Source organism: Oncorhynchus masou, chromosome 32 (genome assembly GCF_036934945.1).
Source record: "Oncorhynchus masou masou isolate Uvic2021 chromosome 32, UVic_Omas_1.1, whole genome shotgun sequence".
Classification (NCBI taxonomy): domain Eukaryota; kingdom Metazoa; phylum Chordata; class Actinopteri; order Salmoniformes; family Salmonidae; genus Oncorhynchus; species Oncorhynchus masou.
Window position 1 is genome coordinate 59,452,392 of NC_088243.1, and position 27,609 is coordinate 59,480,000.

Consider the following 27,609-nt stretch of genomic DNA (forward strand, 5'->3'; position numbering starts at 1 on the left):
ACGGTGGATTGTACCTATAAGCTATCCTACCTTTATTATGGCATACTGTGAATTGTATGGGATATCCTATAAAGATGCAATCCCATTACATTGCCTTTTTTACCATTGCTACAGTATGACATAGTATAACATGGCTGACTAAACATGAGTGGCCTCTGTGTGTCAGTGAGGGTGTGAATGACTGCGAGAAACCATGCCCGGCATGTGTGTTTAATGTGTCTTGGTGAGTGAGCGAACGTGCCAGAGCGTGAGGTGTGCGTCAGAATGTCGAGGAGTGGCGGGATCTGTGTGTGGGTGTGTGTAGGGGTGGAGTCTGAGAGGTAGGTATAGGTTGGGGGTTGGTGGTGTTTGGTGTCGTTTTGCAGGACCCTCTGCACTCACCTGGAACGCAGAACTTCCCCTCCGTCGGTCTTATCAGCTCCCAGAGGAAATACCTACCACAGGTAAACACAACCCCGCGACCCCTTGGCCATCCGCCCAGCTCCGGCCCCAACCCCAACCTTACCCTAGCCTGGATGTTGTTCTTCATGCATCACTGAGTGGCCCCATCCCCCCATTCTTACCCACCTCCTACACCTCCACCACTCATCCCTCTGTCTTAAATGTAATCTTATCTACATATCGGCAGGTGTAACCGTATATCCTGCTTATCAAGCCGTGGTGTCTTCGGCTCTGTTTGGCACTGTCACCCCAATGAGTTATGGGAGTGGGGTTTCAATACACATCATACGTCTTATGTGACAGAAATGTTCAAAACCTGGAAGTATTTTTAAAAGAAAACTATTCCTACACTTAAGTAATGGAAACTAAATCAATTAAAATGTGAATTATGTTTAAAAGGATGATGATAATTAAAATGCATAACTGTTCTGTCTATGTTTAATGGCTTTAGAATGTAATTAATTATTCCATCTATCCTGATGTGGATAATACAGGTGGGGGCGGTAGGTGATTCATATGTGAAATATTTCCGACAGAGAAGTAAGACAGGAGTTCTCTCTCTCTCTCTGAAATGAGACACAGTTGATGATCACAGCACATCATTACACAGCCTGATCAGCTTACAGACCTCTTACCCCACCATGTATGTAGACACACACACACATGTGAACACACACACACACTCAGAAAAACTACCACTCTGCTCCTTTACATAAGGCCTGTTGTCCAGCCCGAGGGGGAACTGAGTGATGCCATGTCCGTCTCTCGTCTCTGTGAGGGGAGATCGACACCAGTGGCACAAGAGTGAGACTTCCCCTTTAGAGGAGGAGATGAGTTGGGGTTTCTCACAACAACAATAACAAAATGCATTACATTCATTGTCTCATCTTTTTGAGTTTCTCATTGGTGGGAACCAGAGATATTTGATCTGAAACAAGAACAAAAACACTTCTGATGAATTTATTGTCATCAACCACAACAGTACTATAGTGAGTGTGTGTATGTGTGTGTACACATGAATACATAAGTTACAAGTCATACCAACAGACAAATACCTGCAACCCTATCCCATCCTTGTGCTGTAGGGGTCATTCTTGACTTACAGTGGCATTTGTGTCCCTCACCATTGAGACCATGAAAAACACTTTAAAATGACAAATAGTTGTTGTCCTTCTTAATGCAAAACTGTATGTGCATGCATTGTTTAAAGTACTTGATGAGTTGTAATGACATGTTTTGGAGATTTAAAGTTAGCTATATATTATTTGTATTGTTAGAAAGTAAACAGAGTATTTAATATATTGTATAGATCAATAAAAACAAAGGCTATAAAAAATACCTTTTTTTAATTTTATTTTTTACAAATATAATATGTTCTGTATCACTACGTTTTATGTCATTGGTGTTACCACCTTGAAAATCAGTCATTATAAATATATACAAGGACCTTGAGCATTCCCTGCAGTGGCAAACTGTTATCGGGTCTTTAAAGAAAATTATTAGCTTTTTACACCCTTTTAGTATGTCATACATTTGAGGAGTCCATTGATAATTTGGTGTCTCTAAGTAAAAAGTGTAATTGGTGTAAGCCAATTTAAATTAAGGGAAATTAAATTGTGAGCAAAATGATTAATCACAACTTTTGTAAATTACCTTTAAAGGGTTAATGACCTTAGATTTGAGCATATGTGGCCTCCATTTAAGAAAATCCTCAATTACCAATTTATCATTGGTGTTACTGTCATTGGTGTTACTACACCTACTGGTGGCACTGATATTATCATAATGATAAAAACTATTTAAAGTAATTAAGCTGTCATTAGTTCATTTGGAATGGGAAGAAGTAACCAAATATATATATATTTTATTCTAGAAAAATGAAATGCCTCCTCAATTCAAGATGACCCGTAGTCAATGGTGATTGTGATCTAGATGGTGATTGAACTGGTTCTTCCAGGCCTGTGATGCTGTGTTGAGTTGAGATGAGGAGGGTGGGAGAGCTGCTGCTGTCGCTCCTGGAAGGGGAACTGCTCCCCTGGGATCAGCTGGCCCTGTTAGAGAGGAAACATTCCCACAGTCTCAGTCTGCCTCCAGGACAGAGGGACCAGGCGGGGGCCAGGCCATGGGGCCGAGGCCTCCCTCCCCCTCCCCCTCCCCCTCCCTCCGCTGGGCTGGCTAACTCTCTGGTTCCCCCACCCCACCACTGCAGGGTCAGGGTTACTCTGTCACCCCTGGGCTTCCACCCCACTACCCCCAACCCCTCTCAGTCCCCTCCCCCACCGTCACCTGAGCCACACAGGCAAATAACTCACTTTATTTGATAGATGTGGAATCCCACAGCGACAGTGATGTATCACAGGGGTGCAGGCCCCTCTTCCCAACCCAAGCACCAGAGTCTGGAGTGGGGTGGGGATTGCAGGCTGATAACCCCCATGGATCACTTCTCTCCTGACCGCCAGGACGGGGCCAGAGAAACACAAGAAAAGACATCCTGTGTTATACACCTGGGTTTACGCCTCATCAGCCTGAGACAGGGAGCTCCATCACTACAAACTATTTAAGAGCTCCTGCACACAACAAAATAACACACGCTTACTGCTTGACATAGATGACACTGACAGGAATCATATTTAGTTTGGTTTTCAGATGGATAAATCCCGTGTTTCATTGAAATCTCAGGTTCTCTGCCAAGGCTGGGATATTTGCCAAGTCATGGCTCCATGTTGTTTTTGATGTGTAAAGTAGTGGAACATCTAACGACTGACTGACTCAGCACAATCCTAGCTTAGCTGACCACTGACCCATACCACCGTGTTCACTACTGGCTGCTGCAATGTATGTCTGTGTGTGTGTGTGTGTGTATGTGTGCGTGTGTGTGTGTCCACACTAAACACAAAAGTGGTGTTTCTTCATTATCAGTGGCCATGCTCCAATATCCCCCCCCTCATTCCATCCCCTCCCCAGATAGCAGTAGATGAGATAAGGAGAACAATGGACTAGAGGTGAAGACCTGGATCATGCCTGTGTCTGTCCCCTCCTCACTGTCAGAGGATGTTGTTAAACCAACTCAAACACAACCAACTCAAACATCCTGCAGCCGCCCGGTGTCATGCGCTCCTGATACAGGGACCCCCCTCCACCTCTCTTTATGTCCCTTCACACTCAGGGACTAGTCTATAAGGCCAGGCTGCTATAGACTCGTCTCAGGCCTAAGGCCCAGGGATGTTTGCTTAGGTGAGGTGGGGAGTATGGAGGTTTCATGAACATTGTTGATGAACATTGTTGGAGAGAGAGAGAGAGAGCAATGTCAACAGGGTAGGGTAGCCTAGTGGTTAGAGCGTTGGACTAGTAACCGAAAGGTTGCAAGTTCAAATCCCTGAGCTGACAAGGTAGAAATCTGCTGTTCTGCCCCTGAACAGGCAGTTAACCCACTGTTCCTAGGTTGTCATTGAAAATAAGAATTTGTTCTTAACTGACTTGCCTAGTTAAATAAAGGTAAATAAAAAAAAAACTGACTACAACATTAACTTCACTATCAAAATCATTGCAAAATCCTTTATTTTATTCAGTATGTATCTTCAGTCGTTGTGACTGTAGATAATCTTTAGTGTGACTTCTGGTGTCCAGCCATACACACACGTTCACGTACATACACACAAAACCTTTCCACAGAGAGACACACACGTCTCCTGCAGCAGGAAGAGGATTAATATCAGTAGCACATGACAACAATAGTGTGTTATGCAAAGATTGGGTTGTAATACAGTCTTTGTTGGGACTTTAAAGCCACAGCCACATCACATCACTACTCATCCTGCTAGCCAATTTGCCTGTCGGCATGGCAACCGGCCCAGGCTGAAACCAGAAGCAAGACAGGAATCTCAATGCCAGCCTGATCGGAGAGAGAGAGAACACACACAGACAGAATGTTCTAGTGGAGGGAAAAGTTCACAAGTGGCCAAAGTGACCCGGCATTGTCCAAGCCAAGATCTCAGAAATAAGGGTTGGAGTTGGTAAAGTCTGATATTTTCCTCAGTCTAAATGAGTCAGTCAGTCATTCATGACAAGATCAAAAACATCAATTCCATATGTTTCGAACATTCAGCAAATTCAAACATTTCCTCACAAGACCATCTGGATGTGGCCAACCAGTTGCTGCCTGGTGTGACTGAGTATATGTATGCACTGTAGTGGTGGTAGGCAGGCATGCAGGCTGTGACAGTGGAGGTATGCAGTGGTGGTGTGTGCTGGCTGGGAGGGAGTGTGTGTGGAGTTATCCTGCAGGTCGCGGAGTGTGTTGGGTCAGTGCGGAGCGGTCAGCAGCTGCTGCCTGGCCTGCGTTCCACGATTCCCAGGCTAGAGGAGGTACTGGAGGGAGGGAGGAGGGGACTGACAGGGCCCGTAATAAAATCAGGCGCCGTGGTTGGACTGTGTGCGGCCCATTGTTCCTTGGACGGAGCCTGAGGCTGCTGTTTACTTTCTCCCATATGCATTATTCAACGGCACAGGAGCTCCCAGAGAAAGGGGCCCCATTCAGGGATCCTCTTGCCCTTGTTTTGTTTTGCTAATTTTCAATTGAAATAAACCATCTCTCGCCAGGGCCAGGCTGAGCGGGAGAGAGGGACAGGGGATGGGGGACGGCGAGTCCAGACCCTTTTACATTGAGGCGTCTAAGAAGATTAGACTGATGAGGATAAAATGCTACTTACCATCTACTATGGCCGAGGCAGTATATGTTTTTTACAGTGGGGTTGAAGGCAGACAATGAGACAGGACGTTGTGTTCGGTTGAGAGCATACGCTGACCTCTTCTTTTCTGTTGTTGTTGTCCCACAAACATGACCCACTTATCATTGTCCAAATGTTTGTTTATCTGCTTGATCCATGTCAACATATTCAAATATGCTCATAGTTCTGCACTGTAGATCAACATGCACATTTTTGCATTGATCCGCTAGGCTACAGATGTTCTGTTTAAATTGTCCTACTGAGTGAGACACAGGGTTCCCATGTGCCCAGTGAAATTTTGAACAAATCACAAAGACAAAGCCTTGTCAATAATGAGTCCCAGAGGTAATTAAATGAAGCTAGCCAGTGCAGGCTGGACTATTCAATAAGTCCACTGAACTCATTTTTGTTGTCCTGCATTTACACAGGAGGTGGCTGAGCCAAGGGGGACTGAGGAGGGGACAGATGCGGTGACACTGGGGATTGAGGAGCTGTGAGGAGAGCTAAAGATTCACCACACATCTGTCACTCCAACAGGGAAGGCAGAAGCTACCCAGGGTGGGTCTGCCCTCGCCGACAGCTTGCCTCCCTGACTGCCTGGCTCCATGACTCCATGCCTACCTGTCTCTGTCTGTCGCTTAGCCCATCTGCCACCTTGCCTGCCTCCTGTCTCCAATCCTGACTCTCTGTCAGTCTGTCTGTCTGTATGTCACATTCCCTGTCAGACTCCTGATCAACCTGTTACCTAACCATGTTCTCCCTCCAACAAGTGCCTCTTAAAAATACATTCAGAATTGGCACTTTTCACAAGGATCCCACCACTCTCACTCTCCCAGTAACTAGAGTCTCCAGATCATACTGTAATTACAGCTTTTAGCAGCAACCTGTTGCAGCCTGCTCTGCCCTGCACTGTCAACATCCGTGTTAACTGCACTGAACTCTTCACCAGTATAGCTGTGTTCTAGCACTAACAGCTAATAAGGATCCCAGGCCATCCAAAACAAGGAAGGATTCTCCTCTTATTTGACAGTGCCCCTGTACCCTATTAGTGGTGTTAGTGAGAGGAGGCTGAATGTAGAGGCCCTCTTGGGTTGGCTGGATAGAGGCTGTTCCCTGCTGGGTGCAGGTGAGCTCTCAATGCTTCCCCTCGCACCTGCCCTCTTTTATCCCCGACTGGTGGCTTTATGGCGTGAGGTGAAGGGATCCATCCGTCTGTCTCTCGTAAAGCTAGCAGCTCAGCGCTGCTCTGTAGAGGCCCAGTAAAGCCCACACTGCTGCCAGGGCATTGTGTGGGGTCCGGGGCCCCCGAGTGACCCAGTCAACCAGAGAGAGAGACAGAGAAAGAGAGAGAGACCCTGTCAGCATCCACCTCCCCATACACACACACACACACACGCATTCACACACACTCATTCACACACACACAGCATGCATGAAGGCACACATGCTAACACACACACACACACACACAGACACACAGACACACACGCACACACACACTATACCCATGATCCTTAGCCACCCAATGGATCAGATACCTCCCGGTGTCTGGTTTCAAAGTGCTAACGACTTGTTCTCTTCTTCCACTCTGCTATCTTAGGTTTCATGTTTCTGACGCTCCTCTCTCTCTCCACACTTCTGAAAAACACTGTCAAAATGTAGAACTTTACATATCAGATTAGAGTCAATGGAATTTAAGAGATATACTTTGTACATGTATCAAATCAACATCTGACACAAACAAATATGGATTTCCATTTAACGCCATGGTAAATAGTAATACTAACTCCATAAGCAGAGAGGGCTGTGTCTGTCGGCTAAAAACTGCACCCTGAGGGGGCTGACTGAGAAACAGCCAGTCCCCTGCCCAATAGAACAGCTCAATGGCCACGGGAGGTCAATGATTGCACAGAAATAAGCAGCACATTAAAGTTCAATTGATAGGATTTTCCTGGATATGAAATGTTACTGATAAGCTCAAGCAAATGATGTGTCTGAAAGGAGGTCCACACGCAGCTTTGCTGTTTGAGATTTACTAAGGCTTTGAGTGGGGGCATCTTCAAAACCAATTATCAGACAAGAAATAGATCATTTTTTCTCTGAGGATTGGGTTGGGGAGGTGGGGGGCAAAAGACTGTTGGTAAAAGGAAGGAGGGTTTTTCTCAGATTGGGGGGCACAATAAAGACATAATCATCTCCCCTCAACTTTTCCTATCCAACTTTCAGATTTTAATTTGCCGTCTGTGAAGTGGTACCTAATTTACTTTCGCCTCGTCCCTTCAATGCGCCATTGTTGCTGCCGCTGAGACCCGGAGCTTCCTCTCGTAGCTCACCTCGGCGTGAAATTGGTTTAATGAAGCTGAAAGGTATGGGCTCTCACAACACTGTGGATTCCAGCCGTACTGCTTTATCCACCCCTCTCTCCCGCTCTCCCCACTCACTCACATTACGGTGACAATTTATAACGCTGTGCACAAAAGATCCCTATCTCACTCATTACATCAGTGGATATTACTGTCCCCTTTGAGAGGAGCCAACTCTTAGGCAAACACGATGGGGGGGGGGGGGGGGGGGGGGGGGGGGACACCACAAATTAACAGCAGATACGAATATTCAAATGAATCAGATATGTTGCAGCAGCCCTAACTTTAGAGAGAAAGTGAGAAAGAAAAGGTGGAATAGAGAGAGAGAGACACACAGAAGGAGGATAGCAGGTGTGGATAGGTGAAACTAATCTGTGTGCACCTTTCTGCCTTCCTGTTTTTCCCACCTCTTCCAATCTGACCCTGTGAAAGGTGTTCTCCTGTTACCACTACTCCTGGGTGTGGCTTGGAATGGAAGTCCTGTGGGATTACTGTGTGTGTTACATAAATATCATCCCCCGTAGTCATACCGCTTACTTCTTCGAGTCCCCTTTTGGGACAATCAAATGGAAATGCATCGGTAACCGAATCCACTTCTGGTTGGAGGCCCAGGTGGAGTTTGGTATTTGGTGAAGAAAGTAAAAAAAGAGGAAGAGAAAGTAGGCTAGTGGAGTGCAGGGACGCTGCAGCATATAACTCTGTGGGTTTGCTGTAATGGTGCTGTAATGGTGCTTAAATGGCTTCCAATGCCAGAGGTGTGACTGAGCCTGATCTGTTCGGTAAATGTGTGTATGTGTGCTGTTTGGTAAATGTGTGTGTGTGTGTGTGTGTGTGTATAGCCCTTCAACTGAGAGCCTAACGAAAGCAGGAAGGGGAGTAGAGTGACTTACAAAAGTCTCTTTACTCCATAATGACATGCACATTATGTTGAACTACTTTCACAACCTCAATGGCCACTGTAACTAAAAAAGAATGACCACTTTCTCTGTCTGTGGCCAAGAGCACGCATTGTTGTTTGTCTTTGGAATACCAACGCGGGTGAGGCTGCTAGCTATATGAAGTGTGCCCGACAACTTCCCTTTCAGGGTGCGATTTTGAAACTCACAAAAGAAATGTCAAATTATCGTCTCACTTTTTTTTCCAATTGTGAAGCCAAACAATCATCTTTTCTCAGGGGAAAATGAGTTGTAAACACTTTCTTGTTGCTGATTGCCTCATCTCTGAGGCCTGTTTAGTGAATAGCATAAGGACAGTTAAGCATTTTTAAAGCCGCTAACACACACACACACACACACACACACACACACACACACACACACACACACACATTTAGGGAAGCGTTGAGGTGCTGCTGCTACACTGCAGTGTTTAACCTCATGAGGTGATGAAACCTGATCTGCAGTGGAACCCGGGCAGGTAAGATTAGCTGTACTGAACCATGGGAGTGCTATCTTTTACACCTAATTACTCAATTATCAGTAAACACTGTCGTAGAAGACACAATGCCAGAGGAGAAATCACACATATTGCAAACGGACTCAATTCAACACCACTAGTTCATGCCTATAGTTGCTTACACAGCGTGGCTGGCTCTGTCAGACTACAGAATATCATTAGAAAGGCTTTACAGGGAAATCTTTACGGCTCTTGTTCCAAGGAATGTTAATGATTTGAATGAACTAAAAGAAGATAACAGAACATTTATTTTGGTCGTAGTATCGTGGTATGCACTAATGAATACAATTTTGATGTTCGGGAAGACTATTTTTTGGATAATATTAGCTATTGAAAACATTGGCTATTGATAACATTGGCTATTAATAACATTGGCTATTGATAACATTGGCTATCGGTAACATTGGCTATTGATAACATTGGCTATTGTAATGCAGTTCAAAGCTGAGCTTGAACATGTAGTTCGTCCCCTCCAAAGATGGGAATCAGCCTGCGAGATTGAATAACAAGCAAACATTTGATAATAGCAAAAATATCAACGATTGTAAAACAACTACACACATGAAAATGTAGATCCTCTCTCTCCTTCAAAATATCATAACATCCATCCTGCAGTACTTCTTCCTTCCACTGATGGGGGCTGGTGAACATGGCTGACAGATTTCCCTCAGGTCCCCTCTGTCTTTTCCTAGGCCTTGTTTGAACAGTGTTGGGAGCAAACTGTGATTTTACGAGTTTGTTTAAAGACAAGGGTTGACTAAGGTGAAGACACAGACAGTCAGGTAGACAAGTAGAGAGGGTAGATTGACGAGGCTGGGCGTTCAGTTACGCTGAGAAAAGCTGAAAGGATGAGCAAAACCCCCGAGTCCCCAGACAAATGCACTAATATCAAATCAACAATCAACAGTGTGTCTCCGACTCGCACCTCTTTTGGTCCTCTCTAAACGTTTAATAAAGATTGTTAGTGTGGATAAGATCTGAGACTAACTCATCTGTATCGAACACTGTCATAGGGCTTGATTGATGAGTAGACTTAAGTCAGTGCGTTTTCTTTCTGGATGAAGTCTTTCTATATAGAACAGGACAGAGACACAGTGGACCTACGTAAGCCAGTGTAACGAACGGGCTGTGAAACCACACACAGAGAGACACACACACACACACACACATATTCAGAAGACCCCAGAGAGTGTGTCACCTGCATGACCCATGTGCTCAACGGTCACACACCTGGCTGCAGGGCTACCTGCTTCCCGCAGTGAACCTCGGTGGTCCAACACACTCACCGCATGGGTTAACACACACTCATTAAAACATAGCCAAACACACCACAGCCTTGGGGGCGTTCTCCCCTGAGACAGCCTACTGTGAGGTAATGAGGAATTAGATGGGAGGAAGGAGGACTAAGACATGTTTACTGGGGTTTACCTCACGTTACTGTCACACAGGAAGGCCCAGAGGCCGTGGAAAAACAACAACCACCTCACAACCGCCTTAGCTAGCTCATAACCATTACATAACAACCTCACAAACACAGCTGACAACATAACCTCAGATACTGCACTCACAACCACACTCAGAGAGACCCATTCATAGAAATACTATCATAAACATTGTTTGAGTAGTATCAAAACAAGCCGTGTCACTACACCCAGTCTGCTATACCAACACAAACAGACATAGACACACCATAGCTTAGAAGGCTTACCACTTTACTTCTCCCAAAAGCATCCAGCTTAATCAAATCAAAGTGTATTGGTCGTATACACAGTGTAGTTGGATGTTATAGCGGGTGCAGCGATATGCTGATGTTACTAGTCGATCATATTTTTACAACAACATTTTTACATTCATTCGTCCGCTGTTGATACAGTCACAAAATGTGTTGCATGTCAGCAGTCAGGTTTTCAAGATATTGGACTTTCAAGAACCACATCGTCACCGGCCACATCAACATGATGATGCAGCATTTTGGGACCACATCAACAGTGGACTAATGAAAAAACGACCAAGAGTTGACATTTTTAGGTAGGTTCATTTCCTTAGGAATTGATCATGCAAACACGTGTATTTTCTATTGTGACACAGCATCAGTGAGATTTGAACCTTTGATCTTCCATTCTCTATCCATGCAATTAGACCACCGCGCCACCAGGATGGCGCTGTGGTCTAGGGCTAGCTGTGCCACCAGAGACTCTGGGTTCGCGCCCAGGCTCTGTCGCAGCGGGGAAGAGCACAATTGGCTTAGCGTCGTCCGTGTAAGGGAGGGTTTGGCCGGTAGGGATATCCTTGTCTCATCACGCATTAGCGACTCCTGTGGTGGGCCGGGCACAGTGTGCGCCAGCTAGGTGCACGGTGTTTCCTCCGACACATTGGTGTGGCTGGCTTCCGGGTTGGATGTTCGCTGTGTTAAGAGGCAGTGCGGCTTCGTTAGGTTGTGTTTCGGAGGACGCATGGCTTTCGACCTTTGTCTCTCCAGAGCCTGTATGGGAGTTATAGCGATGAGACAAGATAGTCACTACTAACAATTGGATACCATGAAATTGGGGTGAAAAGGGAGTAAAATGAAGAAAAATTCAGCTCAGGAAACATACAGTACCAGTCAAAAGTTTGGACACACTTTCGATAGTTTTTCTTTATTTTTTTTACTTTTTTCTAAATTGTAGAATAATAGTGAAGACATCAAAACTATGAAATCACACATATGGAATCATGTAGTAACCAATAAAGTGTTAAACAAATTCTTGGTAACTTCCCTGACCAAGGTCCTACTACCCGATTGCTCTGTTTGGCCAGGTGGCCAGCTTTAGAAAGAGTCTTGGTGGTTCCAAACTTCTTCCATTTAAGAATGATGGAGGCCACTGTGTTCTTGGGGACCTTCAATGCTGCAGACATTTTTTGGTACTCTTCCCCAGATCTGTGCCTCGACACAATCCTGTCTTGGAGCTCCACTTCCTTCGACCTCATGGCTTGGTTTCTGCTCTGACATGCACTGTCAACTGTGGGACTATATAGACAGGTGTGTGCCTTTCCAAATCATGTCCAGTCAATTGAATTTACCACAGGTGGACTCTGATCAAATTGTAGAACATCAAGAATGATCCATGGAAACAGGATGCACATGAGCTCAATTTCAAGTGTCATAGCAAAGGGTCTGAATACTTATGTAAATAAGGTATTTCTGTTTCTTATTTTTTTATAAATTGGCCCAAAATTCCCAAAACCTGTTTCGCTTTGTCATTATTGGGTAGGAGAGTCTACGACTAAGGCAGGGCCCCTGTGGGTGTGTTGGAGCATGGAAGAATGTGTGTATAGTGTGTTGGTGTTCAAATATAGGGCCAAGCTATGTGTGAGAGTCTGAGTGCATGCTTAGTGTTTATGTTTGGGTGTGTGGGGGACCGTGTGAATGCAGAAAAATGCAGCATGTCTGTATGTTTGGGCCTGAAAGATGTGGCATGTAACTGTGGGAGGTTGACTGTTAAGGAGTGACAGTGTGTTTACATGGGTGTGAATGGGAATTAGTGTCCATGTCTCTCTTGAACGAGAATAACCTGGTTAATTAAAGGGGAATGATGTTGAAAGAGTGTGTGTGTGTGTGTGTGTGTGTGTGTGTGTGTGTGTGTGTGTGTGTGTGTGTGTGTGTGTGTGTGTGTGTGTGTGTGTGTGTGTGTGTGTGTGTGTGTGTGTGTGTGTGTGTGTGTGTGAGTAAGTGTGTGTGTGTGAGTAAGTGTGTGTGTGTGAGTAAGTGTGTGTGTGTTTGCATGCATGTGTACATGGGTGTGATTGTGAAACTGTGTGCGTATGTGTGTCTGTACCCGACCGCTCGGAGGCGTCCGCATGGTCCCAAAGCACACTGTTGCCCTGTTTTATATCACATTCCAATGATAAAACTGGCGGGGACAAAAATGCAATTTCAGAATGTGGGGGGGACATGTTGCGAACGTTGCGCACCTGGTGTGCTTGTGTGTGGGCTTAATGTGGCCTAGTGGTTCAGAGTGTTGGGCAGTCGACGAGGTGAGAAATCTTTTGATGTGCCATTGAGCAAGGCGCTTAACCCTAATTGCTGGCTAAGATCATCTGCTAAATGACAAAAAATGTCAATGTAAAAAATGTGTGTTCTTTCATGTGAACATGGGTGTGATTGTGAAACTGTGTGTGTCTGTACGAGGAAGTACGGTATGTTTGTTGAAAGATGCGTGTGTGTGTGTGTGTATGATCTGTGTGTTTGAGTTTAGCCATGTCTGCAGGGCGAGGTGGAGGCCAATGTTTGGCAGGTCTGGCACATCTTTCAGGCCCCGACCTGCACACAGACAGACAGAACAGACAGACAGAACAGACAGACAGACAAGACAAGACAGACAAGACGGAGGGAGGGAGGGAGGGAGGGAGGGAGGGAGGGAGGGAGGGAGGGAGGGAGGGAGGGAGGGAGGGAGGGAGGGAGGGAGGGAGGGAGGGAGGGAGGGAGGGAGGGAGGGATGAAATTTTGCATTTGAAAAAAGTGACTTTAAATGTATGAACTCTTGAACCTCAAAAAGAAACCCTTTTGAGGGTTCATGGAAGTTTCTCTCCCACTCTCTAATGAGTGTATGGACAGTTCTAGAAATTGAGAGAGAAAACAGAGTGAAAGGTAGAGGAGAGCCCAGGTGAAGTGTTGTGGTAGGAGGTTTGCTTAGCTGTGAGGTATTCTGAGCCCCACCCTGTAACTAAAACTCAGTGGACCTCTTCTTTTCACCCTTTTTCTTTCCATTTCTCTCTCTGTCATTCTCCCTTGTCCTCTCTCTCTCATTCCCCATTGTCCACTCTCTCTCATTCCCCATTGTCCTCTCTCTCTCATTCCCCCTTGTCCTCTCTCTCATTCCCCATTGTCCTCTCTCTCTCATTCCCCCTTGTCCTCTCTCTCATTCCCCCTTGTCCCCTCTCTCTCATTCCCCCTTGTCCCCTCTCTCTCATTCCCCCTTGTCCCCTCTCTCTCATTCCCCCTTGTCCTCTCTCTCTGTCATTCCCCCTTGTCCTCTCTCTCATTCCCCCTTGTCCTCTCTCTCTCATTCCCCCTTGTCCTCTCTCTCTCATTCCCCCTTGTCCTCTCTCTCTCATTCCCCCTTGTCCTCTCTCTCTCATTCCCCCTTGTCCTCTCTCTCACTCCCCCTTGTCTTCTCTCTCTCATTCCCCCTTGTCCTCTCTCTATGTCATTCCCCCTTGTCCTCTCTCTCTCATTCCCCCTTGTCCTCTCTCTGTCATTCCCCCTTGTCCTCTCTCTCTGTCTTTCCCCCTTGTCCTCTCTCTCTCATTCCCCCTTGTCCTCTCTCTGTCATTTCCCCTTGTCCTCTCTCTCACCCCCCCTTGTCTTCTCTCTCTCATTCCCCCTTGTCCTCTCTCTGTCATTCCCCCTTGTCCTCTCTCTCTGTCATTCCCCCTGGTCCTCTCTCTCTGTCATTCCCTCTTGTCCTCTCTCTCTCATTCCCCTTTGTCCTCTCTCTCTCATTCCCCCTTGTCCCCTCTCTCTCATTCCCCCTTGTCCCCTCTCTCTCATTCCCCCTTGTCCTCTCTCTCTCATTCCCCCTTGTCCTCTCTCTCTCATTCCCCTTTGTCCTCTCTCTCTCATTCCCCCTTGTCCTCTCTCTCTCATTCCCCCTTGTCCTCTCTCTGTCATTCCCCCTTGTCCTCTCTCTCTGTCATTCCCCCTGGTCCTCTCTCTCTGTCATTCCCCCTTGTCCTCTCTCTCTTATTCCCCCTTGTCCTCTCTCTCTCATTCCCCCTTGTCCCCTCTCTGTCATTCTCTCTCTCTATTTTCAACTTCCACTTTTCTATATATCGCTCTCTCGCTACCTCACTCTCTCACTCTAACCAGTTCTATTTGCCCATGTGAGAGGAGACATGCCCAATATGTATGTGTAAATGTTTGTGGGAGACTTGAAAGTCAGGTTTTCCCGGCGTAGGAGAGTTCACCTGTGGCTTGTGAATGGATGGTGGGGGACACCCTTTGTCTGGAGACCCAGTCAGCCAGATACCTGAGAATCAGCACAGGGAGGGAGGGAAGACCCAGAGACCCAGTCAGCCAGACACCTGAGGATCAGGACTGGGAGGGAGGGAAGAGCCAGAGACCCAGTCATGCAGACACCCGAGGATCAGGACTGGGAGGGAGGGAAGACCCAGAGACCCAGCCAGCCAGACACCTGAGGATCAGGACTGGGAGGGAGGGATGACCCAGAGACCCAGTCAGTCAGACACCTGTGGATCAGGACAGGGAGGGAGGGAGGGAAGACCCAGAGACCCAGTCAGCCAGACACCTGAGGATCAGGACTGTGAGGGAGGAAAGACCCAGAGACCCAGTCAGCCAGACAACTGAGGATCAGGACTGGGAGGGAGGGAAGACCCAGAGACCCAGTCAGCCAGACACCTGAGGATCAGGACTGGGAGGGAGGGAAGACCCAGAGACCCAGTCAGCCAGACACCTGAGGATCAGGACTGGGAGGGAGGGAAGACCCAGAGACCCAGTCTTCCAAACACCTGAGGATCAGGACTGGGAGGGAGGGAAGACCCAGAGTCGCAGTCAGCCAGACACCTGAGAATCAGGACTTGGAGGGAGGGATGACATAGAGACCCAGTCAGCCAGACACCTGAGGATCAGGACTGGGAGGGAGGGAAGACCCAGATACCCAGTCAGCCAGACACCTGAGGATCAGGAATGGGAGGGAGGGAAGATCCAGAGACCCAGTCAGTCAAACACCTGTGGATCGGGACTGGGAGGGAGGGAAGACCCAGAGACCCAGCCAGCCAGACACCTGAGGATCGGGACTGGGAGGGAGGGAAGACCCAGAGACCCAGCCAGCCAGACACCTGAGGATCAGGACTGGGAGGGAGGGCAGACGCACAGACCCAGTCAGTCAGACACCTGAGGATCAGGACTGTGAGGGAGGGAAGACCCAGAGACCCAGTCAGCCAGACACCTGAGGATCAGGACTGTGAGGAGGGAAGACCCAGAGACCCAGTCACCTGAGGATCAGGACTGTGAGGGAGGAAGACCCAGAGACCCAGTCAGCCAGACACCTGTGGATCAGGACTGGGAGGGAGGGAAGACCCAGAGACCCAGTCACCTGAGGATCAGGACTGGGAGGGAGGGAAGACCCAGAGACGCAGTCAGCCAGACACCTGAGGATCAGGACTGGGAGGGAGGGATGACATAGAGACCCAGTCAGCTCAACACCTGAGGATCAGTACTGGGAGGGAGGAAAGACCCAGAGACCCAGTCAGCCAGACAACTGAGGATCAGGACTGGGAGGGAGGGAAGACCCAGAGACCCAGTCAGCCAGACATCTGAGGATCAGGACTGGGAGGGAGGGAAGACCCAGAGACCCAGTCAGCCAGACACCTGAGGATCAGGACTGGGAGGGAGGAAGACCCAGAGACCCAGTCTTCCAAACACCTGAGGATCAGGACTGGGAGGGAGGAAGACCCAGAGACGCAGTCAGCCAGACACCTGAGAATCAGGACTTGGAGGGAGGGATGACATAGAGACCCAGTCAGCCAGACACCTGAGGATCAGGACTGGGAGGGAGGGAAGGAAGACCCAGATACCCAGTCAGCCAGACACCTGAGGATCAGGAATGGGAGGGAGGGAAGATCCAGAGACCCAGTCAGCCAGACACCTGAGGATCAGGACTGGGAGGGAGGGAAGACCCAGAGACCCAGTCAGTCAAACACCTGTGGATCGGGACTGGGAGGGAGGGAAGACCCAGAGACCCAGTCAGCCAGACACCTGAGGATCGGGACTGGGAGGGAGGGAAGACCCAGAGACGCAGTCAGCCAGACACCTGAGAATCAGGACTGGGAGGGAGGGAAGACCCAGAGACCCAGTCAGTCAAACACCTGTGGATCGGGACTGGGAGGGAGGGAAGACCCAGAGACCCAGTCAGCCAGACACCTGAGGATCAGGACTGGGAGGGAGGGAAGACCCAGAAACCTAGTCAGCCAGACACCTGAGGATCAGGACAGGGAAGGAGGGAAGACCCCGAGACCCAGTCAGCCAAAAACCTGATGATAAGGACTGAGAGAGAGGGAAGACCCAGAGACCAAGTCAGCCAGACACCTGAGGATCAGGACTGGGAGGGAGGAAGACCCAGAGACCCAGTCAGCCAGACACCTGTGAATTAGGACTGGGAGAGAGGAAAGACCCAGAGACCCAGTCAGCCAGACACCTGAGGATCAGGACTGGGAGGGAGGGAAGACCCAGAGACCCAGTCAGCCAGACACCTGAGGATCAGGACTGGGAGGGAGGGATGACCCAGAGACTCAGCCAGCCAGACACCTGAGGATCAGTACTGGGAGGGAGGGAAGACCCAGAGACCCAGTCAGCCAGACACCTGAGAATCAGGACTGGGAGAGAGGGAAGACCCAGAGACCCAGTCAGCCAGACACCTGAGGATCAGGACTGGGAGGGAGGGAAGACCCAGAGACACAGTCAGCCAGATACCTGAGGATCCGTACTGGGAGGGAGGGAAGACCCAGACACCCAATCAGTCAGATACCTGAGGATCAGGACTGGGAGGGAGGGAAGACCCAGAGACCCAGTCAGCCAGACACCTGAGGATCAGGACTGGGACGGAGGGAAGACCCAGAGACGCAGTCAGCCAGACACCTGAGGATCAGGACTGGGAGGGAGGGAAGACCCAGCGACCCAGTCAGTCAGATACCTGAGGATCAGGACTGGGAGGGAGGGATGACATAGAGACCCAGTCAGCTAGATACCTGAGGATCAGGACTGGGAGGGAGGGAAGATCCAGAGACCCAGCCAGCCAGACACCTGAGGATCAGGACTGGGAGGGAGGGCAGACGCACAGACCCAGTCAGTCAGACACCTGAGGATCAGGACTGTGAGGGAGGGAAGACCCAGAGACCCAGTCAGCCAGACACCTGTGGATCAGGACTGGGAGGGAGGGAAGACCCAGAGACCCAGTCACCTGAGGATCAGGACTGGGAGGGAGGGAAGACCCAGAGACGCAGTCAGCCAGACACCTGAGGATCAGGACTGGGAGGGAGGGATGACATAGAGACCCAGTCAGCTCAACACCTGAGGATCAGTACTGGGAGGGAGGAAAGACCCAGAGACCCAGTCAGCCAGACAACTGAGGATCAGGACTGGGAGGGAGGGAAGACCCAGAGACCCAGTCAGCCAGACATCTGAGGATCAGGACTGGGAGGAGGGAAGACCCAGAGACCCAGTCTTCCAAACACCTGAGGATCAGGACTGGGAGGAGGGAAGACCCAGAGACGCAGTCAGCCAGACACCTGAGAATCAGGACTTGGAGGGAGGGATGACATAGAGACCCAGTCAGCCAGACACCTGAGGATCAGGAATGGGAGGGAGGGAAGATCCAGAGACCCAGTCAGCCAGACACCTGAGGATCAGGACTGGGAGGGAGGGAAGACCCAGAGACCCAGTCAGTCAAACACCTGTGGATCGGGACTGGGAGGGAGGGAAGACCCAGAGACCCAGTCAGCCAGACACCTGAGGATCGGGACTGGGAGGGAGGGAAGACCCAGAGACGCAGTCAGCCAGACACCTGAGAATCAGGACTGGGAGGGAGGGAAGACCCAGAGACCCAGTCAGTCAGATACCTGAGGATCAGGACTGGGAGGGAGGGAAGACCCAGAGACCCAGTCAGCCAGACATCTGAGGATCAGGACTGGGAGGGAGGGAAGACCCAGAGACCCAGTCAGCCAGACACCTGAGGATCAGGACTGGGAGGGAGGGAAGACCCAGAGACCCAGTCTTCCAAACACCTGAGGATCAGGACTGGGAGGGAGGGAAGACCCAGAGACGCAGTCAGCCAGACACCTGAGAATCAGGACTTGGAGGGAGGGATGACATAGAGACCCAGTCAGCCAGACACCTGAGGATCAGGACTGGAAGGGAGGAAGACCCAGATACCCAGTCAGCCAGACACCTGAGGATCAGGAATGGGAGGGAGGGAAGATCCAGAGACCCAGTCAGCCAGACACCTGAGGATCAGGACTGGGAGGGAGGGAAGACCCAGAGACCCAGTCAGTCAAACACCTGTGGATCGGGACTGGGAGGAGGGAAGACCCAGAGACCCAGTCAGCCAGACACCTGAGGATCGGGACTGGGAGGGAGGGAAGACCCAGAGACGCAGTCAGCCAGACACCTGAGAATCAGGACTGGGAGGGAGGAAGACATAGAGACCCAGTCAGTCAGATACCTGAGGATCAGGACTGGGAGGGAGGGAAGACCCAGAGACCCAGTCAGCCAGACACCTGAGGATCAGGACTGGGAGGGAGGGAAGACCCAGAAACCTAGTCAGCCAGACACCTGAGGATCAGGACTGGGAGGGAGGGAAGATCCAGAGACCCAGTCAGCCAGACACCTGAGGATCAGGACTGGGAGGGAGGGAAGACCCAGAGACCCAGTCAGTCAAACACCTGTGGATCGGGACTGGGAGGGAGGGAAGACCCAGAGACCCAGTCAGCCAGACACCTGAGGATCGGGACTGGGAGGGAGGGAAGACCCAGAGACGCAGTCAGCCAGACACCTGAGAATCAGGACTGGGAGGGAGGGAAGACATAGAGACCCAGTCAGTCAGATACCTGAGGATCAGGACTGGGAGGGAGGGAAGACCCAGAGACCCAGTCAGCCAGACACCTGAGGATCAGGACTGGGAGGGAGGGATGACATAGAGACCCAGTCAGCCAGACACCTGAGGATCAGGAATGGGAGGGAGGGAAGATCCAGAGACCCAGTCAGCCAGACACCTGAGGATCAGGACTGGGAGGGAGGGAAGACCCAGAGACCCAGTCAGTCAAACACCTGTGGATCGGGACTGGGAGGGAGGGAAGACCCAGAGACCCAGTCAGCCAGACACCTGAGGATCGGGACTGGGAGGGAGGGAAGACCCAGAGACGCAGTCAGCCAGACACCTGAGAATCAGGACTTGGAGGGAGGGATGACATAGAGACCCAGTCAGCCAGACACCTGAGGATCAGGAATGGGAGGGAGGGAAGATCCAGAGACCCAGTCAGCCAGACACCTGAGGATCAGGACTGGGAGGGAGGGAAGACCCAGAGACCCAGTCAGTCAAACACCTGTGGATCGGGACTGGGAGGGAGGGAAGACCCAGAGACCCAGTCAGCCAGACACCTGAGGATCGGGACTGGGAGGGAGGGAAGACCCAGAGACGCAGTCAGCCAGACACCTGAGAATCAGGACTGGGAGGGAGGGAAGACCCAGAGACCCAGTCAGTCAGATACCTGAGGATCAGGACTGGGAGGGAGGGAAGACCCAGAGACCCAGTCAGCCAGACATCTGAGGATCAGGACTGGGAGGGAGGGAAGACCCAGAGACCCAGTCAGCCAGACACCTGAGGATCAGGACTGGGAGGGAGGGAAGACCCAGAGACCCAGTCTTCCAAACACCTGAGGATCAGGACTGGGAGGGAGGGAAGACCCAGAGACGCAGTCAGCCAGACACCTGAGAATCAGGACTTGGAGGGAGGGATGACATAGAGACCCAGTCAGCCAGACACCTGAGGATCAGGACTGGAAGGGAGGGAAGACCCAGATACCCAGTCAGCCAGACACCTGAGGATCAGGAATGGGAGGGAGGGAAGATCCAGAGACCCAGTCAGCCAGACACCTGAGGATCAGGACTGGGAGGGAGGGAAGACCCAGAGACCCAGTCAGTCAAACACCTGTGGATCGGGACTGGGAGGGAGGGAAGACCCAGAGACCCAGTCAGCCAGACACCTGAGGATCGGGACTGGGAGGGAGGGAAGACCCAGAGACGCAGTCAGCCAGACACCTGAGAATCAGGACTGGGAGGGAGGGAAGACATAGAGACCCAGTCAGTCAGATACCTGAGGATCAGGACTGGGAGGGAGGGAAGACCCAGAGACCCAGTCAGCCAGACACCTGAGGATCAGGACTGGGAGGGAGGAAGACCCAGAAACCTAGTCAGCCAGACACCTGAGGATCAGGACAGGGAAGGAGGGAAGACCCTGAGACCCAGTCAGCCAAAAACCTGATGATAAGGACTGAGAGAGAGGGAAGACCCAGAGACCCAGTCAGCCAGACACCTGAGGATCAGGACTGGGAGGGAGGGAAGACCCAGAGACCCAGTCAGCCAGACACCTGAGGATCAGGACTGGGAGGGAGGGAAGACCCAGAGACCCAGTCTTCCAAACACCTGAGGATCAGGACTGGGAGGGAGGGAAGACCCAGAGTCGCAGTCAGCCAGACACCTGAGAATCAGGACTTGGAGGGAGGGATGACATAGAGACCCAGTCAGCCAGACACCTGAGGATCAGGACTGGGAGGGAGGGAAGACCCAGATACCCAGTCAGCCAGACACCTGAGGATCAGGACAGGGAGGGAGGGAGGGAAGACCCAGAGACCCAGTCAGCCAGACACCTGAGGATCAGGACTGTGAGGGAGGAAAGACCCAGAGACCCAGTCAGCCAGACAACTGAGGATCAGGACTGGGAGGGAGGGAAGACCCAGAGACCCAGTCAGCCAGACACCTGAGGATCAGGACTGGGAGGGAGGGAAGACCCAGAGACCCAGTCAGCCAGACACCTGAGGATCAGGACTGGGAGGGAGGGAAGACCCAGAGACCCAGTCTTCCAAACACCTGAGGATCAGGACTGGGAGGGAGGGAAGACCCAGAGTCGCAGTCAGCCAGACACCTGAGAATCAGGACTTGGAGGGAGGGATGACATAGAGACCCAGTCAGCCAGACACCTGAGGATCAGGACTGGGAGGGAGGGAAGACCCAGATACCCAGTCAGCCAGACACCTGAGGATCAGGAATGGGAGGGAGGGAAGATCCAGAGACCCAGTCAGTCAAACACCTGTGGATCGGGACTGGGAGGGAGGGAAGACCCAGAGACCCAGCCAGCCAGACACCTGAGGATCGGGACTGGGAGGGAGGGAAGACCCAGAGACCCAGCCAGCCAGACACCTGAGGATCAGGACTGGGAGGGAGGGCAGACGCACAGACCCAGTCAGTCAGACACCTGAGGATCAGGACTGTGAGGGAGGGAAGACCCAGAGACCCAGTCAGCCAGACACCTGAGGATCAGGACTGTGAGGGAGGGAAGACCCAGAGACCCAGTCACCTGAGGATCAGGACTGTGAGGGAGGGAAGACCCAGAGACCCAGTCAGCCAGACACCTGTGGATCAGGACTGGGAGGGAGGGAAGACCCAGAGACCCAGTCACCTGAGGATCAGGACTGGGAGGGAGGGAAGACCCAGAGACGCAGTCAGCCAGACACCTGAGGATCAGGACTGGGAGGGAGGGATGACATAGAGACCCAGTCAGCCAGACAACTGAGGATCAGGACTGGGAGGGAGGGAAGACCCAGAGACCCAGTCAGCCAGACATCTGAGGATCAGGACTGGGAGGGAGGGAAGACCCAGAGACCCAGTCAGCCAGACACCTGAGGATCAGGACTGGGAGGGAGGGAAGACCCAGAGACCCAGTCTTCCAAACACCTGAGGATCAGGACTGGGAGGGAGGGAAGACCCAGAGACGCAGTCAGCCAGACACCTGAGAATCAGGACTTGGAGGGAGGGATGACATAGAGACCCAGTCAGCCAGACACCTGAGGATCAGGACTGGGAGGGAGGGAAGGAAGACCCAGATACCCAGTCAGCCAGACACCTGAGGATCAGGAATGGGAGGGAGGGAAGATCCAGAGACCCAGTCAGCCAGACACCTGAGGATCAGGACTGGGAGGGAGGGAAGACCCAGAGACCCAGTCAGTCAAACACCTGTGGATCGGGACTGGGAGGAGGGAAGACCCAGAGACCCAGTCAGCCAGACACCTGAGGATCGGGACTGGGAGGGAGGGAAGACCCAGAGACGCAGTCAGCCAGACACCTGAGAATCAGGACTGGGAGGGAGGGAAGACCCAGAGACCCAGTCAGTCAAACACCTGTGGATCGGGACTGGGAGGGAGGGAAGACCCAGAGACCCAGTCAGCCAGACACCTGAGGATCAGGACTGGGAGGGAGGGAAGACCCAGAAACCTAGTCAGCCAGACACCTGAGGATCAGGACAGGGAAGGAGGGAAGACCCCGAGACCCAGTCAGCCAAAAACCTGATGATAAGGACTGAGAGAGAGGGAAGACCCAGAGACCAAGTCAGCCAGACACCTGAGGATCAGGACTGGGAGGGAGGGAAGACCCAGAGACCCAGTCAGCCAGACACCTGTGAATTAGGACTGGGAGAGAGGAAAGACCCAGAGACCCAGTCAGCCAGACACCTGAGGATCAGGACTGGGAGGGAGGGAAGACCCAGAGACCCAGTCAGCCAGACACCTGAGGATCAGGACTGGGAGGGAGGGATGACCCAGAGACTCAGCCAGCCAGACACCTGAGGATCAGTACTGGGAGGGAGGGAAGACCCAGAGACCCAGTCAGCCAGACACCTGAGAATCAGGACTGGGAGAGAGGGAAGACCCAGAGACCCAGTCAGCCAGACACCTGAGGATCAGGACTGGGAGGGAGGGAAGACCCAGAGACACAGTCAGCCAGATACCTGAGGATCCGTACTGGGAGGGAGGGAAGACCCAGACACCCAATCAGTCAGATACCTGAGGATCAGGACTGGGAGGGAGGGAAGACCCAGAGACCCAGTCAGCCAGACACCTGAGGATCAGGACTGGGACGGAGGGAAGACCCAGAGACGCAGTCAGCCAGACACCTGAGGATCAGGACTGGGAGGGAGGGAAGACCCAGCGACCCAGTCAGTCAGATACCTGAGGATCAGGACTGGGAGGGAGGGAAGACCCAGATACCCAGTCAGCTAGATACCTGAGGATCAGGACTGGGAGGGAGGGAAGATCCAGAGACCCAGCCAGCCAGACACCTGAGGATCAGGACTGGGAGGGAGGGCAGACGCACAGACCCAGTCAGTCAGACACCTGAGGATCAGGACTGTGAGGGAGGGAAGACCCAGAGACCCAGTCAGCCAGACACCTGAGGATCAGGACTGGGAGGGAGGGAAGACCCAGAGACCCAGTCACCTGAGGATCAGGACTGGGAGGGAGGGAAGACCCAGAGACGCAGTCAGCCAGACACCTGAGGATCAGGACTGGGAGGGAGGGATGACATAGAGACCCAGTCAGCTCAACACCTGAGGATCAGTACTGGGAGGGAGGAAAGACCCAGAGACCCAGTCAGCCAGACAACTGAGGATCAGGACTGGGAGGGAGGGAAGACCCAGAGACCCAGTCAGCCAGACATCTGAGGATCAGGACTGGGAGGGAGGGAAGACCCAGAGACCCAGTCTTCCAAACACCTGAGGATCAGGACTGGGAGGGAGGGAAGACCCAGAGACGCAGTCAGCCAGACACCTGAGAATCAGGACTTGGAGGGAGGGATGACATAGAGACCCAGTCAGCCAGACACCTGAGGATCAGGAATGGGAGGGAGGGAAGATCCAGAGACCCAGTCAGCCAGACACCTGAGGATCAGGACTGGGAGGGAAGACCCAGAGACCCAGTCAGTCAAACACCTGTGGATCGGGACTGGGAGGGAGGGAAGACCCAGAGACCCAGTCAGCCAGACACCTGAGGATCGGGACTGGGAGGGAGGGAAGACCCAGAGACGCAGTCAGCCAGACACCTGAGAATCAGGACTGGGAGGGAGGGAAGACCCAGAGACCCAGTCAGTCAGATACCTGAGGATCAGGACTGGGAGGGAGGGAAGACCCAGAGACCCAGTCAGCCAGACATCTGAGGATCAGGACTGGGAGGGAGGGAAGACCCAGAGACCCAGTCAGCCAGACACCTGAGGATCAGGACTGGGAGGGAGGGAAGACCCAGAGACCCAGTCTTCCAAACACCTGAGGATCAGGACTGGGAGGGAGGGAAGACCCAGAGACGCAGTCAGCCAGACACCTGAGAATCAGGACTTGGAGGGAGGGATGACATAGAGACCCAGTCAGCCAGACACCTGAGGATCAGGACTGGAAGGGAGGGAAGACCCAGATACCCAGTCAGCCAGACACCTGAGGATCAGGAATGGGAGGGAGGGAAGATCCAGAGACCCAGTCAGCCAGACACCTGAGGATCAGGACTGGGAGGGAGGGAAGACCCAGAGACCCAGTCAGTCAAACACCTGTGGATCGGGACTGGGAGGGAGGGAAGACCCAGAGACCCAGTCAGCCAGACACCTGAGGATCGGGACTGGGAGGGAGGGAAGACCCAGAGACGCAGTCAGCCAGACACCTGAGAATCAGGACTGGGAGGGAGGGAAGACATAGAGACCCAGTCAGTCAGATACCTGAGGATCAGGACTGGGAGGGAGGGAAGACCCAGAGACCCAGTCAGCCAGACACCTGAGGATCAGGACTGGGAGGGAGGGAAGACCCAGAAACCTAGTCAGCCAGACACCTGAGGATCAGGACAGGGAAGGAGGGAAGACCCTGAGACCCAGTCAGCCAAAAACCTGATGATAAGGACTGAGAGAGAGGGAAGACCCAGAGACCCAGTCAGCCAGACACCTGAGGATCAGGACTGGGAGGGAGGGAAGACCCAGAGACCCAGTCAGCCAGACACCTGTGAATTAGGATTGGGAGAGAGGAAAGACCCAGAGACCCAGTCAGCCAGACACCTGAGGATCAGGACTGGGAGGGAGGGATGACCCAGAGACTCAGCCAGCCAGACACCTGAGGATCAGTACTGGAAGGGAGGGAAGACCCAGAGACCCAGTCAGCCAGACACCTGAGAATCAGGACTGGGAGAGAGGGAAGACCCAGAGACCCAGTCAGCCAGACACCTGAGGATCAGGACTGGGAGGGAGGGAAGACCCAGAGACCCAGTCAGCCAGATACCTGAGGATCCGTACTGGGAGGGAGGGAAGACCCAGACACCCAATCAGTCAGATACCTGAGGATCAGGACTGGGAGGGAGGGATGACATAGAGACCCAGTCAGCTAGATACCTGAGGATCAGTACTGGGAGGGAGGAAAGACCCAGAGACCCAGTCAGCCAGACACCTGAGGATCAGGACTGGGACGGAGGGAAGACCCAGAGACGCAGTCAGCCAGACACCTGAGGATCAGGACTGGGAGGGAAGACCCAGCGACCCAGTCAGTCAGATACCTGAGGATCAGGACTGGGAGGGAGGGATGACATAGAGACCCAGTCAGCTAGATACCTGAGGATCAGGACTGGGAGGGAGGGAAGATCCAGAGACCCAGTCAGCCAGACACCTGAGGATCAGGACTGTGAGGGAGGGAAGACCCAGAGACCCAGTCAGCCAGACACCTGTGGATCAGGACTGGGAGGGAGGGAAGACCCAGAGACCCAGTCACCTGAGGATCAGGACTGGGAGGGAGGGAAGACCCAGAGACGCAGTCAGCCAGACACCTGAGGATCAGGACTGGGAGGGAGGGATGACATAGAGACCCAGTCAGCTCAACACCTGAGGATCAGTACTGGGAGGGAGGAAAGACCCAGAGACCCAGTCAGCCAGACAACTGAGGATCAGGACTGGGAGGGAGGGAAGACCCAGAGACCCAGTCAGCCAGACATCTGAGGATCAGGACTGGGAGGGAGGGAAGACCCAGAGACCCAGTCTTCCAAACACCTGAGGATCAGGACTGGGAGGGAGGGAAGACCCAGAGACGCAGTCAGCCAGACACCTGAGAATCAGGACTTGGAGGGAGGGATGACATAGAGACCCAGTCAGCCAGACACCTGAGGATCAGGAATGGGAGGGAGGGAAGATCCAGAGACCCAGTCAGCCAGACACCTGAGGATCAGGACTGGGAGGGAAGACCCAGAGACCCAGTCAGTCAAACACCTGTGGATCGGGACTGGGAGGGAGGGAAGACCCAGAGACCCAGTCAGCCAGACACCTGAGGATCGGGACTGGGAGGGAGGGAAGACCCAGAGACGCAGTCAGCCAGACACCTGAGAATCAGGACTGGGAGGGAGGGAAGACCCAGAGACCCAGTCAGTCAGATACCTGAGGATCAGGACTGGGAGGGAGGGAAGACCCAGAGACCCAGTCAGCCAGACATCTGAGGATCAGGACTGGGAGGGAGGGAAGACCCAGAGACCCAGTCAGCCAGACACCTGAGGATCAGGACTGGGAGGGAGGGAAGACCCAGAGACCCAGTCTTCCAAACACCTGAGGATCAGGACTGGGAGGGAGGGAAGACCCAGAGACGCAGTCAGCCAGACACCTGAGAATCAGGACTTGGAGGGAGGGATGACATAGAGACCCAGTCAGCCAGACACCTGAGGATCAGGACTGGAAGGGAGGGAAGACCCAGATACCCAGTCAGCCAGACACCTGAGGATCAGGAATGGGAGGGAGGGAAGATCCAGAGACCCAGTCAGCCAGACACCTGAGGATCAGGACTGGGAGGGAGGGAAGACCCAGAGACCCAGTCAGTCAAACACCTGTGGATCGGGACTGGGAGGGAGGGAAGACCCAGAGACCCAGTCAGCCAGACACCTGAGGATCGGGACTGGGAGGGAGGGAAGACCCAGAGACGCAGTCAGCCAGACACCTGAGAATCAGGACTGGGAGGGAGGGAAGACATAGAGACCCAGTCAGTCAGATACCTGAGGATCAGGACTGGGAGGGAGGGAAG

General features: G+C 52.1%; 2 long non-coding RNA genes across 2 annotated transcripts in view; both read right to left on the reverse strand.

The window, feature by feature from the left end:
* Positions 1–1,387: 1,387 nt before the first annotated feature.
* Positions 1,388–27,609, reverse strand: part of LOC135527052 (uncharacterized) — a 75,755-nt gene continuing 49,533 nt past the window's right edge. The window contains exons 3-4 of the long non-coding RNA XR_010453397.1: positions 2,754–2,889; positions 1,388–2,492 (exon numbers count right to left, since the gene is read on the reverse strand). This is a non-coding gene — a long non-coding RNA (uncharacterized LOC135527052). The remainder of the gene's footprint in view (positions 2,493–2,753; positions 2,890–27,609) is intronic.
* LOC135526335 (uncharacterized) lies at positions 12,567–15,382 on the reverse strand. The gene is made up of 2 exons (XR_010453287.1): positions 14,933–15,382; positions 12,567–13,286 (listed from the first exon to the last, which is right to left on the reverse strand). It is a non-coding gene; the product is annotated as an uncharacterized LOC135526335 (long non-coding RNA).